Here is a 19,790-nt window from a genome sequence, read left to right on the forward strand (position 1 = left end):
CGTGCACTTTGACCAGTCCATGCCTGTGTTCAGACTGGCTTTTCCAGGAAACCACATCTCTGTCCTTCACATCTTTTGAAATCCAAATCATTCTAATTGCTTAAGGAACAGTTCCATTAGTCTGCTATGGCCTTATAATTTTTCAATATTACTTTGAGTCTGAATTGATTGATCCCTCTTTTGCACTCCCTAAGGAATAGGTCTTTCTCATTTTTATGTCCCATAGTATAAGGGACATTCAGAAAACATTTAGTGAACTAGTATTGCCTAGTGATCTAACCCTATAGATGCATTTGGGTTTAACAATTCTTTCACATCTCTAAGTCAGCTGGGTTTAATGAATGATGTCTGAACTCCAAGGTGCTTTTGAAAGAACTGTAATACCATAGATGAAGAAAACTTTTAAGTCTATGTGTTCTCTCTCTCTTTTCTCTCTCTCTCTCTCTCTCTCTCTCTCTCTCTCTCTCTCTCTCACACACACACACACACACACACACACACACACACATCTTTTAAAACAAAACAAAACTAATGCATAGGCTGGGGTTATGGCTCAGTGGTAGAGTGCTTGCCTAGCCTGTGTGAAGCACTGGGTTTGATCCCTGGCATCACATAAAAATAAACAAATAAAATAAAGGTATTGTGTCCATCTACAACTAAAAATTTTTTTTAAAGACTAATGCATATTGACATATCGAATGACTACTGAGTAATTTCTCTCAAAACTAACGATCTCTGAAAGGTTTAAAAATATTTTTGCTATTATCTGTAAACTTTATTTCTTTTAATGTTATTGATATTAATAATTTGCTGGCAAACGTTTTAATACATTGAAATAGTTATAAATTCCCCCAAATTGAGATCGACTCATTTGACATATATTGAATGATCACCTGCTGTGAGTGAGATGGAGTCCCAAGTGTGGATAGCAGTGACACACAAGCACACACATGTGCACTCTCACACAGATATCCTTGCCTCATGGAGCTCACCACTAATTGGGGAATCAAACAACATAAAAAGTAAGTCAAATTTGTAGACTTTTAGGAAGTTACAAGGACTATGAGGAAAAATAAAACAATGAGGAGTTTAGAAGCAAATCAATCCAAATAATCTAAACTTGAATGTATGTTTCATTTTACAATTCCTTATTTAACTTCTTCTCTTGTATCATTCCAGACTCATTAAGTTATAAGACAAAGCATCATTTAGGGTATATGAAACTTATTGACATCCCAGGAGTATATGTTTGAATGCATCTATATGGTCAAGAGTGCTTGAAGAGTTTGGAGAAATAGTGAGGAATGCAGCACATACATCTAAGTAAGCAAATTCATTGAAGTCAATAAAGTAGTAGCAAAAATGTTCACATCAGGATTTTTTTCTTCTTTATAGGACAAAATTAAACATTTTAGAAACAAATATTTGGGTCCAGTTCCATAAGACACTTTATTACGGTATGCCTGAAATTAAATGGTACTGAAGTACATTAGTTTCTCAAAGACATTTTTTTTTAATAATGACTATGCAAAGAGTGTTTCTTTTTCCCTTGAACCATGAATCTGTCCTGTTAATGGTGGGTATTACCTATAAGGTATGTAGAGGCACCCTAAATTTTAGAGTGAGACTGCCACTTAAAAGTCTTTTTGGGTAAATGGTGAATTCCTGAGAAATGTAATCCCGACCTTAGATTAGGCATTTCTGAGGTGAGAAAACAGTGGAGGAAGAAAAAAAATGGACAGAGAGAAGGAGGAAGAGAGAAAGAAGGAAAAAGAAGTGGAGAAGTGGAGAGGGACAGAAAAACAAGGAACAAGAGAGAAAGCTGGAAAACAGATTATCCTGTGGGATGGTGCTCCTAGTTATACCTAATCAGGATTCAGTGACTTCATCTGCCTGAGGAGGTTTTGGATTCTATGAGTCTCCTCTTCCCCTTCCATCAACAGACTCCTGGTGTGTCTGATCCAGACAGGTGAGGAGACACGCCTACCATTGTTGTGTCCAGCACTGACCCTGATTAGGTATAACTAGGAGCACCATCCCACAAAATAATCTATCTCTTTATTTTCCAGCTTCCTATCTTTTAACCACTTCACTATTTTAGGTTTTGACAGCTTCGCAATTTGAGATTTCTGTTTCTTAGGAATGATACAGATTATAATCCTTTGATGCAGTAATTTTGCCACTTACTTGATTCCAAGATAGCTTTCTTTTGAAGAAAACCTATGGATAGGTTTGAAGAAACCTATTTGAAGAAAACCTATGGATATCAATAAATCCATGCAACTCATTTATTTCATTTCCAAGTTAATTAGTGATTGACCCATTTGATAATTGAATGTGAATTAATACTACTTGTTTGCTGTTTGACGATACTTTGTTCTGACTTTTTAACGTGTTTTCAAAATGGAACTGTCATATTACACCCAATCAGCTTTATTATTTTCATACTTAGATATAAATTATGACAAAGTGGACCTCATTTAAGAGTGTGTCATTGGCCAATCTTTTCTTCTGCTAAATCCCCATCCCAGCAGGAGGCCAAGAACATGTATTAAACACATTGGATGATTGAGTGAATAAATGAATGCACCCATTAGTCCAGTCAAGTTTTGCTGCAGTACAGCATGATGTTGTTTATCCAGTCTTTACCCAAGTCCATAATTTATTCAGACATCCCCTAAACAATTAAATTCTTCAAAAAGACTTCTTTAGCATTTCTACCACTTACTTATGAATACTATACAGGGACCTCTTATCTGGTCCTTGCTTACTCCATTCTGGAAGGTGTCAAGTGTGCAAGGTGCTATTTAAAGCACCATTGACCCCCACCTGCTCCTTTACTCCCCTTTTCTCATTCTCCTCTCACCAGTCCTCACTGTTCTGCCTTACATGCTGAGTTCTCGTGGTCATTTATTACTTTGTACACTAACCCCCTAACTCCATTCTTTTGAATTGCTAGTATAAATTCTCTCATGTTGATGAGAATTTTCGTAGACAAATCCACACCAATCAAGTCAATCTGCCTCATCCCAGAGGCAGCAAGATGGAGGTTATGTGGTGTTGTTTCTTAAGTAGAAACATCTTCAGTAATTAAAAAATAAAGATGTCCATTTCCTTTTCCAAGAAAAACTTGAAAAATTGAGTAGATCATCTAAATACAATATATTAATGTGTTTTATTTTTTTGAACTGTGCTTTTCCCCAATTGATGTGAGTATAAAATATCTCCCAAACTCCTGCAGAACTAGAACTAGTAGGGTTAATTTCAATTTGATTAAAAAATTTAACATGCATGTGAAAAAGCACCGAAGCTGAAATAATTGGCTTACTTCTTTGTAAAGCCCTTCTCTGCATTTGTGAATTCCTCCGAACAAAAAATGAGAATTTTCTATCCGTGTTTTTCTCCAATGTAGTTAGATATATAGAACCATTCCTAAGCCATCAAAGAACTCTGTGGGTCCGAATTTTCTGGTAGGTTTATAAAAGATTCTCCCCTAAATATCTTGAGGTGGCATTTTCCTAACACATTTTGGGATTTGCAGATTTCAGTTCTGATGTCATTTTATGTCTGGAATCAGGTCTTCCCTGTTATCCCTGAGAGTAACATTTTGCAGCTCCAAACCCCATAGCATCCTGTTTATATATCTCTAATGGTACTTATCACATTGTATCTTGAATTGCATTTGTTTTCATTTATTTTATCTTGATGGCATTTCAGGGCAAACCACTACCACCTGTCAGCAAAATTCGAGGGTAATGAAGCTGAAAATCAGGGGAGGGTCAGGAGCTGGATACTGAACAATTTGATTATCAAAATGCAAAGCTACATTCATGCTCTTTTGGTGGGAGCAGGGTTGAAGATGTGGCTAATGGAACAAGAAACAGTAAATCCATATGGTACATGTGAGAATGGAAGTCCATGGGGAAAAAAAACGAGGTCGCCGTGAGAAGGTAATAAAAAGGGAAACATGGGAAGCGCTGGTGATACTCACTTGTTCTATTCAGCCTTATTTTCATGCATGGACTCCCATTGCCATTTTCAGTTCTCTTCTGAAGGCCCAGAGCCTCTCATATCATTGTCAGTCTTCAGGCAGCATCTACAAGCATGACAACTGAAGAATCGGTTTCCATGCTATTGTAACTCCACCAACCACTGTTACATTTTTTTTTCCACTCCATAGCATTTGACACTTACAATAGGAAGGGTTCCATCAAATTTGGATGAATAAAATATATTCACATTTTTCACCTTTAAGGGTTAATTAAAATTTTTAACAGACACTGTGTTTGGTTTTGCATACTAGTATAATTTTCTGTGGTTGAGGTAGCAAGTTCTCCAATTGTACTTTCTATTGCCTCATTAGTCTTCACCTATTAGCAAGTAAGTTTTCCTTAATGGGGTATTTAGGATCATTTTACTGATGGTCATTTATAATAAAAAGGAAAGACTACAGTAAACTCATACACTGAGCTCTAATGTATTGTTTAATTCGACTCCATCTGCAAGTGTTTATTTTCTTTTATTAACTGCATTAGAAGAGGCTAATTTGTATAGCGTTTACATGTTATTTCTCCCAGTGAGGTGTCTGCTGTCATGCTTCTATGGCTCTATTATGCCAGAAAATGATACCACATTGCTTTCAATTGCTTTAATATAAAAATCAATAAAATGAATTATATGGGGGGTGTGTCCTTATCACAAAAAATATGTAATAAACAGGAATCTGAGTAAAATAAAAATCTTGAACATGACTGGTCAAACATTTTTCCTCTTTTCTTCTTAAAAATAAAAAGTTGACGTGTGTATATCTCGGGGGTACAAAACTGCATTATGCATGTGCCACTGCTGCATTATTTGTCGTGGTCACTGTGTGACTGTCATTTTGCACAGTGCAGTGTAGGAGAGGACCCAGCAGAAAAAGTCTGCAGCATAATTAAGAAACACTCTGCTGCTCTCCATTATCTTTTCTCCTCACCTTGCCCTGTGTTTTTCTTCTTGATGAAATGGTAGTATTTTTTCAGTCTTGGTGAGAAAATAACAATTCAGCTGACATCAAATGAGAGGAAAACCTGTGCACTGAGTCACAGGTACATGGCCTGAGTAAGGGGATCTAGCCTAGTCATTTCAGCCCAAATGTGAGACTGACAAAGCAAAAATAGAAATATGATACAGGTCAGAAATTGCTAGCTGAATTTGTTAAGGAAACTGTATGCTGTGGATTATTCGTCAGAGGCTCTTTAGCCCAAAAGGTTTATTTATTTATTTATTTGTGTGTGTGTGTGTGTGTGTTGTTTTTTTGTTTTCCCCTTCTGCTGTTGTTGTTTTTTGTTTTTGTTTTTTTTCCTACTGTCATAAGAGATTTTGTTCTTCATAAGCCAAACTTTTGGTAATGCATTTTGAGTAGAGCTGTTTGGGGAGAAATACCCCTACCAAATAGTTATGTTTCAAAGTAAGAACTGACCTCATCCAAACACATTTACCTTTAGGAAACACTTCTTTGCTTAGATAGATACATAAAATGCATAGATATATGGGGGAGGAATAGGCATACACTTACACAGTATAACCGGTTTGAAAAATTGCTTCATGAGTTAAGATCCATCATATAAAGATGTCTTATAAAGGAATTCAAAACATGCATGCATCACCAAAATACTATTTTATTCTGATTCTAGATTTCATATTTAAAATAAATCTTGCAATTATAATTCACAATATATTAGTATATATACTTATTTTGTGTATATAGGATTATATATATATATATATGTGAATGTACAACATATATATATGGATGTATAATCACAAAGATTCTTAAGGCATATGTGACTTAATAAATAAAGATTATGAACTAAAATCAGATACTGGGAATAACTTTATAAATTATAATGTAGAAAAAATATAAAGTATTCATAATATATTTTGAAGTTCGAAATGGGACAGACATTTGTGATGTTTTCTTCCCTTAATCTCTGTTTATCAAAGTGGACTCTATTTTTATTATTATTATTCATGGTTCCTAATAAATAGAATCATTTTAAAAGACAGATTTGAGAGAAGGCAGAAGAAAGATTTGGTCTTATTCAAAATAGGGCTAAAATTTGTGTTTGTTTTTTAAAAAATCAGGTTACCTTTAAAAAAAAAAGTAGGGGAGGGAGCTTGTGCTAGGCCATTTGGGAGCCATTCATGTGGGTGGTGGCCATTTCCTCTTCAATAAAACATGACTACTTACCATAGCAACCAGAGTGGTGAACAGCACATGTGCTGCCCGAGATACAGTACTTTAATAAAGAAATACTTGCAGTGAAGAATGAGCAAACACATCGGCACATTTTTACAATCTCATAATAGAAAACAATATCTTTTTCAAAAGCATTTATATTTTCCCCATTTTTAATACCCAGCTACTGTGTGATAATCAATACAATACGCTACAAGCCATTTGTCTTTCTTTGTGACTGGCTTGCCTTTGAAAGTGATGATTTTTATTTGGGTGCTTGTTTCAACAGGATGAGAGTTGCATTTCAGAAGGCACCAAGTTGCAATGGGAGATGGTAGTCTTTCCTCTTTAGAAAGGGGAGAATGCAATGATCAGGTGTCCCCCCTGAGGCAGCACACAGGTCCAGGAGGTTCTCTGAGGTCTGCCCAGGTACACAGCTCACATATCATCTCCTGATTTCTTGCAAGTTTCACCCGGGGAGAAGGCACACAATGGGTATAGTAAATGTATGAGCTAAGTCCCGGTGGTCTGCTGAGGATGCTGTTGCTCACTGCTTTCAGCTGCAAATGAGATCCCCCATGCTTTTTCTAAGCTCATTTATATACTTTGGCTGCAAGTTTAGAGTTTACAACACCCCGAGCTTTGCATCTGAGAGTCTTGAATTATCTTGTTATAATACTGCTCCATGTGAGTGGTTTCAAAATTTTACAATAATGTTTATTTTGCATGAGTGGGATTATCTATGTATAATTACTACAAGTAGGTATATTCCATATGTTATAAAAGTTAAATTTTTACTTAGAAATCATAGCCAAGGAGTACTTTTTTTTCCAATGAAAGTAATTTAAATTGAAGTAAGACCCTCTAATACCACCATCTGTACAAGTAAATTACTTTCAGAGTAATTAAATATGCATATCTGAGCCATGTACTGTACAGATGAACCAAGTTTTATTGAAGCAATATGCTTATAAATCCCCTAGGTATTAAAGATGAAAAACCAATGGCATTTTATATTCATGCAGATATAAATAAGCACAAAGATATTTGAGCAGTTTCATCTTTTTCAAAAATACATTTTATCAACTTTTCCTAGTTAATTAATAGTTTTCACCAAATAGGGTGATCATCATTTTTATTCATCTAATGTTCTGCATTGACTTAAAGCTTCACCAACTATTTTCATGTTGTTTGTATGTCTGGATTTATGATCGGTACCCACTCACTTATCTTCCTTGGTTCCCAGGGAGCAGAGCAATACAGTGAAACTGGAATTATTAACTTGTCTGAATTCATAACAGTTGGACCTGCCCCCTCCATGAAATAGCACTGCACAGCCAATTGGAATTCATGGCCACGGCCCTTTATTGCATCATCATGGTTTATAGTCCATAACAAATACAAACACAGAACTGAGCCATAACAATGTGATGCTTCTGACCTGCCAGCCCACCTTCTGGGACTTTGCTTGATGAGTTTGCCCGAGCACTGCATGGGGCAAAAGCAAAGGGAACCCTCTCTGTAGTTCTCCCTTGTAAGGCCTGACCTCAAGTCCCTAGTCCATATCGTTGACCTTGTCATCACCACAGAAGGCCGCGCATCTCAACCAGGAAAAGCAATCATTTATGTAAGGTCTCCCACAAACACGGTCTGGTGAGGGCTTGTTGATGTCAGTTTAAAAGTGGTTTCCCACTGTGGTGAGATACCCTAGTTGCTTTTATAAGACGTTACCGTCTTCCTTACTTGAGCCTACAAGTGGGTTGGACCCTGGAAATGGTCTAATAAATTGAAGGCTACCAAAAGAAGGCTTGTTGTCAGGGAATTTTTCATCCCAGATTGGATGTCTTTCTCTCAGATGGTTTGTAATCCTGGGGAATTTGGTAATAAATTTTCATTTCCTTCACATCCATATTTCCCATTAAAGTCAAATTAAATGCTTATCAGAAGGTGTGGGCTTTTTCTTATTTTTAGTATCCTCTCATTTCTTTTACCATGTCCAAAGTGTATAAAACCTGCAAGGATAAGGAACATTTTCTAATTTATTCTTACCTATCCTTCAGCAAACAGACCAAGTGAATAAACGCTGTCTTAAACCAAAGAAATTTCAATTGCTTTTGGAATAGAGAAACAACAGGGGATCCACTACATATTTTGCCATATTGTCTTTTTTTTTTTTTTTTTGAGAGGGGGGGAACACTTAACTTTTTTGTTTATAATAAGTTAAATGGGACACAAAAATGTAACACCTTTAAGAGTCGGATTAAAGTTCCATATAATACCATTGAGAATGCATGTAAAGCTCTGATATAAGAAGGCTGTGTTGTTCTCTATATGCAAATGAGTCTTCTTCTCTCTTTGGGAAGAAGTCATATTAAAACCTCTTGTTCACTGTGTTCTCATTGCAAAAGTGATTTTCAAGGAGTGTCTTTTCGCCAGTCAGAGTTTAAATGCACACTGCATCATTGGCAAAGTATGAAACGAGGGCAGGTTATATAATTTCTCTGTGCCCCAGTATTCACACCTTAAAATAGGAATAATAAAATTACCCACTTTCTAGAGTTGCTGTAGGGGTCAAATGATATACATGAAACATGCTGAAAATGGTGGCTGACACATTGTATGTATTTCCCTAACTGCTGACCACAAGGAGGATGACCATGTCTTTCCTTCACGGTTTGTTTTAAAATGAACCAAATTAGAGTCCTTTTTGTACACGTAAGTTTAATGATAGCATTATTTGTACCTATAGCTTTACATATTGTGTGTGTGTGTGTGTGTGTGTGTGTGTGTGTGTGTCTGGTTGATACTAATCCCCAACCAAACTCTAAGGTCATCGGGAAACGGACTCTTCAGCCACAGCCCCAGATTGTAGCATAGCACCTGTTGGAGAGCAGACTTTCAGTAAGCACTTTCTGAATCAATAACGTTGTATTTATTTAACATAATGACATGCAAAATATAAAGAGTTGGCAATGTTGTATCAACCTCCGTATTTCCTAAAGTTTTCCTAGGAATGAAGTCTGAACAGTTTGGGAAGCTTAGAAGCTTCCACCATTACCTTCAGAGGTTCATTTAACTGTTGTACTCCTTAATCACAAGCCTTTTTTTTTTTAATTTAGACCCTTTCTACTATAATAGATGTTTCTTGTTGTTTCAATAAAGAAAGAGAAAGCTGTTTACTATGCTTCACAGTAACGTTCTAGCAGAGATAACTAGCGTGATGTTTTGGTTACTGCAGATAAATTGAAATGTTATCCAAAACTCACTACAGATTCCAAAGACAATTGATAATATGAAGCAGGTCCAGTATAGCTTGGAGAAATTTAACCATATGATCTTATTAAAAAAATGTGTATAAAATTTGATTACCTTACTCTTAATTAGTCTGGATAATTTTTCCCCTCTCTTTCTCTTTCTCAAGACATGTGCTTAAGGTTGTAGACACTGCTTGCAGACACTGTTTGCAGGGGTAAAGTGTGGCTTTATTGGGGATTTTCAATGAGGTTCCAAGTCCACTTAATCTGAAATTCTGACTTTAGTATCTGTGCTGCTAAAGTGAGCACTCTGAAGCTCTGAATTCTCTCAGGCCTGCTAAACCAGTGCAGAAATTCCCTAAAATCTACAATGTTCTATGAGAAAAATACCTGAGTATAATCTGTGTACTATTTACCTTGATTGGAAACCATTGTTTAGAAGGGGAGCAAGAGGTGGCTCTGGCTTTTGTTTTCCTCATTTTCTGCAATGATTATACATGGACTTTCTTAGGTAAAAACAGTTGATAGTTCTTTAAATAGTTGACCTTGGCTTCAGGACCATCTGTGGGTACAGTTTTAGAACTCTTAGTATACCATCATACAAACAAACAACTCTCTCTAAACCTCCTAAAGGCATGACATAATCATAGTGACAATCATTTTAATTATATGCCGAGTGTGCCTCACACAGAGTTGATGTTGTGAGCTGTTGAGCCTCCCAGGTCTGGGAGGATTAGTAGGGACTGGTGAGGGGAACAGGATGGAGAATTTGCTAGAAGAGATTAAAAGCCAAACTATTACAGGAGAGTCAAGGTAGTTGAAAGAAGCAGCAGATAAGTAGCTCTCTTTAAAATGTTTGCTTTCTCCAGGCATTTCAACCAAATATGAAAGCAGCTCATATTACCTTTAGTCTCTAAATACAGAGAAGTAAGAGAATGAACATATCTCTAGTTTGCACATTTTCTCCCATCAAATTTCAAAATACCTTTCAATGAAAACCCAAGTAGTAGAAAGTTTACCCGAAAACTTGGCTCTTAAGAAAGTGCATATTTTCTTATCTTGGATTTCAAAATGTATGGTTTTGAATACTCTGTGAAGTCTCTTCAAATTCTTTATGCTACTCTAAATTATGGACCCTCCAACACAATGCATTTTTGTATATTCACAGATATAAGCCTATATTTGTTTTGAATACTTCTCTCACTCTCTACTATCCATCATCTAAAATTGTAGGTGAAGTCAAAAATTCATTAGTAATCAACATTATTATGAAACTTTAAAACATTTCTATGCGAGGAAAAATTTATAATTCAATGAGGAAAATGGTTTCAAATGTTTGAGCTGCTTATTTTTTAGTATTTTCTACTTTAGTTTTTTTTTTTCATCTGTTTTTGTCATTATTGTATGTCTTTTTTGTTCATTTTGTTATATTCATGATGATGATGATTTGATGATGCTTTTACTGGGATCCTTCTGGACCATGGCTTATTGTTACCAAAGGGGCCCAGGAGTGGGTCCATAAATCCATGGACTGAATCCATGAGCATATGAACCCTTAAAGAAAATGTGCTTAAGGTACCAACTCCAAGAAGCATCCAACAGCATTTGTTCTCGTCTTCTGACACAAATAAGGTTTCACCACTTTGCTTCTGAGCATTATTGATCTAATTTGTGTATTTTCAATTTTGTTCAACTCCTGGAAATGAACACTATTTACAATTAATGGATATACATTATTTCTCAGGCTCAGAGGAACAAGATGAGGTGTGGGGGAGATTGAAAGCTTTTTCTTATAAAACAATGGGTATGTTTTTGCTTGCTTGTGACCTTTAAGAGCAAAACTATGTGCACTTTCTAAAATTATTTCAAGTTCTAAAATAAAGTAGGCTTCAAAAGCAATACTTTGTAAATGCTGAGGAAAATAATAGACTGTTCTTATGTTTACAATTCTTCCCTGTTATAGGGATAGAATTTTAAGATAGATTTTTGTCTATGAAAGATCGTAGTCATTTAAATTGTACTAGCCTGCGATTATGCCATAAGATGGTGTCTTCTATTTAAAATAGTTATTTTGTCTCCTAGGATGTTTATTTGAAAGAGTTACACTAAATTAGAGTTTCTACTAGGGAAGGATTGAAACTCCAGAATTCATTTTAAAAATCGACATGCTGCAAGGCAAAGAAAACTTATACATTTTGGGGAATAGCAGAGGCAGCATCTCATGACATACTGAGGCACCAGTTGGTGCTTAAAATCCAGCACCAGCTATGAACTTGGCATTAGCTTTGAGAACTCTGGAAGGATATAATGAAGAACAAATTGTAAAGTAGCATCTCACTTAATTCTTTATTTTCTCATTCTGGAAATTAAGAAATAAAATAAGAGCTACCTGTATGACAATATACATATATTCAATTAAAAGAGAAGCTAGCATATGTACAAAATAAACACTATTTAACTTCCCTAGAGAAAGGCTTTATCAAGCTTAATCACAAATCCACTTAGAAAAAGAGAAAGTTCTGATGAAAACACATTAGGATTTCTGAGCTGAAATTAACCTCTTGTGTTAATTTCCCATCTGAACCTAACCCCAAACTATGGCTGAGGAAAGCAGACTATTTCCAAATTGTCTGTGAAGTAACATTAATCAAAACAAAAATTAATATAAAACTATACCAGGTGGTCTTTCACTTCTGTCACAAGGGAGTAACGGATCTAAACTTAACCTCTCCTCAACAGCTAGAAACTAGAAAACAATATATGCAATACCACTTTTTAGAAAGTAGACACTCTGCATCACAGGACCGTGATTACTGAGGTGCGGGGGTGGGGGGGGAGATGAGTCCATGATCACACCAGGTTTCTGCCTAGGGACAGTTTCCAGACCAGGGTCCAGGGAGGGTGAACCCAAACAGAATGCAGATGCTCTTCAAAATGAGAAGGCATGGGTCCTTTCTCCTGGAGGTTATAGAGGCTAGAGTTTTCAAGAATTGAGGGATATATATATATATATATATATATATATATATATATATATATATACAGAAAGGGCTTCAGAAGTCTATATAAAGTCTCTTTCAATTTTTTTAGGAAAAAAATATTTTTAAAATCTCAGAAATATGAGACAGGGCTCTAACATACATCTAAGTCACTTAAATAAAAAAAAAGAGGGGCTGGGGCTATAGCTCAGTTGTACAGCACCTGCGTTGCACGTGGGAGACACTGGGTTTGATCCTTAGCACCACATAAAAATAAATAAATAAATAAATTGTGTCTATTTACAGCTAAAAAACAAAAAAAAAATTAAAAAAATATAAGAGGATGTGGTAACAGGGATTAAAAAAATGGAGAAATAATTGCCCCAAATTTTCCAGATTTAATTAGAGCATAAACCTCCAGATCCAAGAAGTGCCTTAAACTCCAAGAAAGATGAGTACAAATTCCTTAAAACCACTCAAAGAGAAAAACACTTAAAAATGACCAACACAAATGCACACTTCTTATCAGAATATTGGCATTATAGGGGCTGGGGTTGTAGCTCAGTGATAGAGCACTTGCCTAGCACATGTGAGGTGCTGGGTTTGATCCTCAGCACCACATAAAAATAAATGAATAAAATAAAGATATTGTGTCCATCTAAAACTAAAATGTTTTTTCAATTAAAAAAATGAGCTTCATAAAAGACAATAGAATGCCATCTTTTAAGATGCTGAAGAAAAAGATAACCTGTCCATCATACATTCAATATCAGTTTAAGTATTTCAGAAATAAGGAAGCAATAAAGTTCTTTTTTTTTTTTCCAGAGAAGCAAAAGCTGAGAGAATTAATTGCCAGCAAATCTCTACTTTAGGAACTTTCCTAGGAGGTTCTTCAGACAGAAAGAAAATATTAGCAGATGGAAACTTGGAGCCTCACAGTGGAATAAAGAGTGAAAGAAATGGTAAATATGTGGATAAACACAGAAGACTCCTACTTCCTCATTTTACAAATTTCTTCAAAGAAAATTGGTTATTTAAAGCAAAAAAAAAAAAAGTTTTATTTTTAATTTGTAGCTCACAGAAGAAAATGTACGACAACATTATGGTCTGGCTATCCAGTGTTCCCCCAAAGTTCCTGTATTTCTGTAGAAAAATTCAGAGGTGAAATGATTAGATTAGGAGACCCATAGCCTGATCAATCCATCCTAGTTTGAATGGACTTTACTGGTGGTAACTGTAGGCAGGTGGTGCCCCGTAGGAGGAGGTGGGAGAAGGTTGCATCATCCCTGTAGCCCCTTGTTCCTCCCTCTCTCTGCTTCCTGACCCTGCCATGAGAAAGATCCTTCCCCCATGATGTGCTGCCTCACCTTGGACCCAGAGTAAAGGAGTCGGTCATGGATATTCTCTGAAACTGTGAATCCCGAATAAACTTTCTTTCTTCTAAGTTGTTATCAACTGGTATTTTGGTCACAATAATGAAAAGCTGACCAAAACAAACAACATAAAAGATGTGCAATTATAAACTCTCCTAAGATTCCTATATCCCATGTAATAAGGATATAGGAATTATCCTTATATTTAAATTATTATAGTCTACTTCAAATATAATTTGAAGTAGACTATAATAATTTAAAATACACCATTTAAATCTCAGAGAAAGCAAAAGTATAAAACAAAGACAGATAATTGATAAGCCAATAGTGGAAATAAAAGAGTCTTATAAACGTACTCAATCCAAAAGGCAGGAAAAAATGAAAACAGAAACAAATATAGCTAGAACACAGAGAAAAGACATAGAAGGATTATAGATTCAAACTCAGTTGTATCAATCATATTTCTACTAAATGTAAAAGGACAAATGAGTTCAGTTAAAAGAAAAAGATTCTCAGACTATATAAAAGAAAGCAAAACTCAGCTGTTGGGTATCTCTAAGAAACTTTAAGTACAAATATACACATAGACATAAATGTGAAAAACTATACGCTGCACGCCCTCATTATGAGAAAGCTGAGATGACTATATTAGTATCAGACAACATAATTTTCAGAAAGAGAAATAGTATCAGCAATAGAGATATTTCATAATGATAAAGAAGGTATTATAATCCTAAAAATGTATGCAATAAAATAAAATAAACCCTGAAGAAAAACTTGAAAAAGAATGAAGCAAAACCTCAATTTCATGATGAGAAAAACATCATATGAATTCCCATGGAAAGGCTTCCTGCATAGTACTTGACCAATTCACATCAAAATTATTAAGGGAATCAAACAACAAAGGAAACTAATATCTGAGAACTATTATAACTGACAGAAGCTTAAATGGTATAATGGGTAAATGTAATATGATATCCTAGGTAACAATCTTGCAAAAAGAAAAGGAACATGAGGTAAGGAAATCTGAATAAATCTTGATCTTTACTTAATAAAATGTACATAACTAGTTCATTGGTTGTGAAAATTGTACCATACCAATATAAAATATTAATAAAAGAAGGAACAAAGTATGGGATATATAGGAATTTTCTGTACTATAGCCTTAGTCTGTTCAGACTGATGTAAGAAAATGTCACGAATTGGGTGACTTATAAACAAAAATTTATTTTGTACAGTTCTGGAGGCTGGAACTCCAAGATCAAGATCAAGGCACTGCAGATTTGTTGTCTGGTGAGGGCCATCTCCTGGTTCACACCTTCTGTATCCTCATATAGTGTAAAAGGGACAAGGCAGCTTTCTGGAGCCCCAAAATTTCAAGAGGCACTAATCCCACTCATGAGGGCAGAGCCCTCAGGACCCAATCACCTCCCCAAAGCTCCATCTTCCAATGCCATCACATTTATGGTTAGGGTTTAGCATATGAATTTGGGGGGATCTCAAACATTCAGACAATAGTAACTAACTTTGCATTTTTTTTTTAGTTGTACATGGACAAATACCTTTAGTTTGTTTATTTATTTTTATGTGGTGCTGAGGATTGAACCCAGTGCCTCACACATTGTGAGGCAAGCGTTGTACCACTGAGCCACAACCCCAGACCTAACTTTGCAAGTTTTGTTTGAAAATCTAAAACTGTTCTAATGTAAAATTTTTCCTTAAAAAGAGAATATAGTCATAGTCTGGGAGAAAATTTTTGCAACGTTGATAACTGATAAAGATTTGCACACAGAATATAGAAAACATGACATCAAATCAATAAGAAAAAAATCATATAATTCTAAGGAAAAAATGGCAAGGAATACGAACCATCAATTAACAGGACAGACAACCCTAATGACCATAAACATATGAAAAGAAATACAACTTTACAATTCATAAGGGGAATATAAATTTAATTCACAATATGATTTAAATACCATATGATTTTTAAAATCTTAAGTATGATTATGTAGAAGAGGAAGTATAACAATGGTACTTCTCATGCTCTAATTATAAAGTGAAAATGGGTCAAACATTCTGGAAACCTATTTAATATTTAATAGAATCCAGGATGCACCAATGAGTCAGCCTCAAAGTAAATATGAGAGAGAAATTTTATTCCTACTGGTACATTCATATAAGTAAGCTGATATATACTGATATTCTAGGGCCCAAAATGGCATAATTTTAAGGGAATCATCTGTCAGATCTTTAACCTTGAAGGTACTCTTTGTAAAATGGAGTCATTAGAAGACAAATTGGTTTATTCTCCCATCTTACTTAAACCCAGCTTCAAAATCATCCTTTTTGAAAAGAAAGATACTTCCCTTTCTCCTTTGCACCTTACCACCATGCATTGCCCTGGGTCTGAAAATCTCCATGTGCCAAAAAAAGCATTTCCAGAATGCATAGCTCATGAGAGCCTTGGGACTGCAGGCACTAATCTTGGTAGAAAAACGTTAAAGGAGGCAGTGCCTTATTACATCCAAGAGACAAGAACAAGACAAAGCCCACATGCTCTTATCTATCGTTTTATCTATCCTTCTTTCTTTCTATCTTAGAAATAGAATTCCAAAGCAAGATGGTTGTCATAGAGATGAGTATGAAAGCACATTTATTTGAATTGAAAAATGAAGTCATATATTTCTGACAGAAAATAAGTCTGATAGCTGTTTGTTTTGACAATGAAGACTGGATATGACATTTAAGTTAAATGATAGACATTTTCCACAAATCGGATTACGGAAATCTACTCCAACATTTTGGCCAAAATAAGTTTAAAGCATGAATACAATATATGATATGCCGAAAGAAGTGTCTTCTATAATTCTTAAATTTGGACTTTAAAAGTAAATGTTAAGTTTAAAACATACAGGGTGATACCTAACTTTCAAAAAAGCTGAATGTCTTAAAGGATGAAGGAATTCTGATATATTCATACAATGTAATAATATGCACAGTTAACAAATACATTTGTATGTATATTCAAGAGCCTCAAAAATGTTGAGTTGATGAAACCAAACAAGCTGTAGAATACATTCTTTGAATCTCACGTCAATAGTATCTACTGAGAAGCTATTACAAAGCAAGTAAATATTATTTTAGGTGCTTGAGAAAATACTAATCAACAAAACAGAAACCTCTGCTCTTAGGAGGCTCACATTCCGTTGGAGTAGGAAGACAAAAAAAGATAAAGAAAACCTAATAATAAACAAACAAAATATCAACAAATATATAATGATTAGAATTGTCAAATGATGGTTAAGAATGGAAAGAAGAAAAGAATGTGCTACTATAGGCAGAGTGGTGTGAGGCACCATTGGAGTTGCAGTCTTAAATAGGCTAGTCAAATTTGTCCTCACAGAAAAGATGACAATTAAGTAAAGGCCTGAAATACATGAGCTCATGATCCACATGGTCATGCATAGGAAGGGAGATTCAGACAAAAGAAATAGAAGTGGAAACACCAGAACATTGAGGAGTTCAGGTGGCTCAGGCAGAGTAAGCAAAGGAGGAACATAATCAAGGGTGTCACAGTAGAAAGAGCTTCTAGATTATGAAAGACCTAAGAGTCAATGGAGGGCCAGGAAGTTAGTCCATTCCAGTTATAAAATGATCACTAAACATAAGTTAAAAAAAAATTTACAAGTGAAGAGCAAGAATGCCATTCTGATTATGTCCAGAATGGAATGTGGACAAAATCCTTCTTTCTTTTTTTTGAGGGTAAGGGGGGTTTACTGGTGATTGAACCCAGAAGTGTTTTACCACTGAGCCACTTCCCCAACCGTTTTAAAATTTGCAAGAGGGTCTCGCCAAGCGGCTTAAGGTCTCACTAAATTGCTGCAGCTGGTCTCAAACTTGCTATCCTCCTGTTTCAGCTTCCCAAATTGCTGGGATTACATGCATGCACCAACATGCCTGGCTTCAACAAAACTCTGCTTATGCTCAAGAATTATTCACATTCATTGATTTCTACTAGTCTAGGGAGAAAAACTGAGGTGGGTATGAGAAGGTAGATAGATACACAGTGTCAACTACATCAACATTGAAGTTTGTAACCATATCAAGTCAACTATGCATGTTTGCCAGAGGGCAAGAGAAGACAGATTTTATAAAGAACATCAAACAGCACAGTTGACACAAATTCTTCCAGAAAATAGAAATATACCCCAGATCATTGTATGGAAACAAATAACCTTGATATGCTATTAAAAGAACAGAAAACACAGGCTACTCTCTCTAATAACACACTTGTGGAAAATTCTTTTTGCAAAATATTAACAAATCAAATCTAGTGGTATATAAAAAAGATCATATGTCACAGCAAACAATGTGTGAATTTAATATTTAAAATCCATAAATGTAATTCACATTAAGAGGACAGAAAGTTATGAACATCTTAATAGATGTAGAAAAAGTATTTGATAATAACATCTATTGGTAGTAAAAAAAAAAAGGAATAACAGTTTTGCAAATTAGAAATAGAATGGGCCTCTCTTAATTTAATCAATAGCGTCTACAAAAAATACTGTAGAAAACTACATACTCAATGAATATTTACAAACTTTCCCCTTGAAAACAGTCATAAGTCAAAGCTGGGCGTGCAGGCTTTACTAAAAGTCATCAAGCTGCATGCCTATAATCTCTGGACCTTTCTATAGATAATGCGTAAGTATGTAACCATGAAAATCGTTTTCTTGAGGAAATTAAGAAAAACTACAAGAATAAACTAGGTTTTGTTTTTTAAGTTGAACCTTTAATCAATTAAAAATAAATAAATAGATTAAAAAGAAAAATGTTAAATAAATTTCATAGAAGAGCCCCAAACAAAAATCTCATTAAGAAGAGTTGTAACAGGGTAATGTTACAGCGCATGAATGTGCCACAGAGCTGAGGGAGCCACAGCAGGCCTTTACACCTGTTCTTGTGAAGCACCAGAAAGATTTTAGACATGTGACTTAGAAGAGCAGACATAAGTTTCTAGAAGGGACAGGAAAAGGAAAATGGGGACACTCTCAAAAGAGAGAATAGGTCCTCTCAGAGAGAAGGATGGTGTGCCCCTCTACCTCTCTAGTTTCTTGGAAATTTCTTGGGAAATTTCCAGAGAGTCACATATAGGTCCACCTCTTGACTTGACTGACAGCAGCATGACATTGAACTTTCAAGTCTCCACTATACATGACAATTCTAGGTCACATTGAACCACCATGACCAATTCTAGTTTGAACTTGCTCTAAGAGTTTTTATGGTTAGGGAGAATTATCCTTATGTCCCTGAGCTGTGGAACTTGTTCTGTGAAAGGTTTCAATATTCCCCACTTTAGAGTAATTTATGTTCTTCCTTATACTATTTCAGGCCTGCATTTCTCCTTGCAGATAGCAGGTTGTTTGCTAAAGAATGTACCATATCCTAATGACTTAAATCAGACAGGGCTATAGGTAAACTGCTTTTCTAAAAAAAAGCATGTGAGAGACAGCACAGGGGACCTAGTTTATAGAATTATTTCCTTAATCTCATTTTATGGCTTAGATATGAAGTGTCCCCCCAAAAGTTCTTGCATAAGATAATGCAATCCAGAGGTGAAATGATTACATTATGAGAGTTGCGGCCTAAATAGTGGATTAATCCACTGATGTGGATTAATTAGATGGTGACTTCAGGCTGGTAGAGTATGGCTAAGAAAGTAAGTCACTGAGGGTGTACCTTTGGGATTTATATTTCGTCACTGGTCAGTGGAGCTCTCTCTGCCTCCTTATTGGCGTGTCCTGTTTGCTGGGCTTTTCTAATACGATGCTGTGGCCCACCTCAGGGTCAGAGCTTCAGAGTCAGCTGAGCATGGACTGAACCTCTGAAACTGTGAGCCAAATAGACTTTTCCCTCTCTATGCAGTTCATGTCAGGTCTTTGGTCACAACTAAGAAAAG

Source organism: Marmota monax, unplaced genomic scaffold (genome assembly GCF_021218885.2).
Source record: "Marmota monax isolate L192 unplaced genomic scaffold, Marmota_monax_Labrador192_F-V1.1 WCK01_AAM20220418_F8-fsc00070, whole genome shotgun sequence".
NCBI lineage: Eukaryota > Metazoa > Chordata > Mammalia > Rodentia > Sciuridae > Marmota > Marmota monax.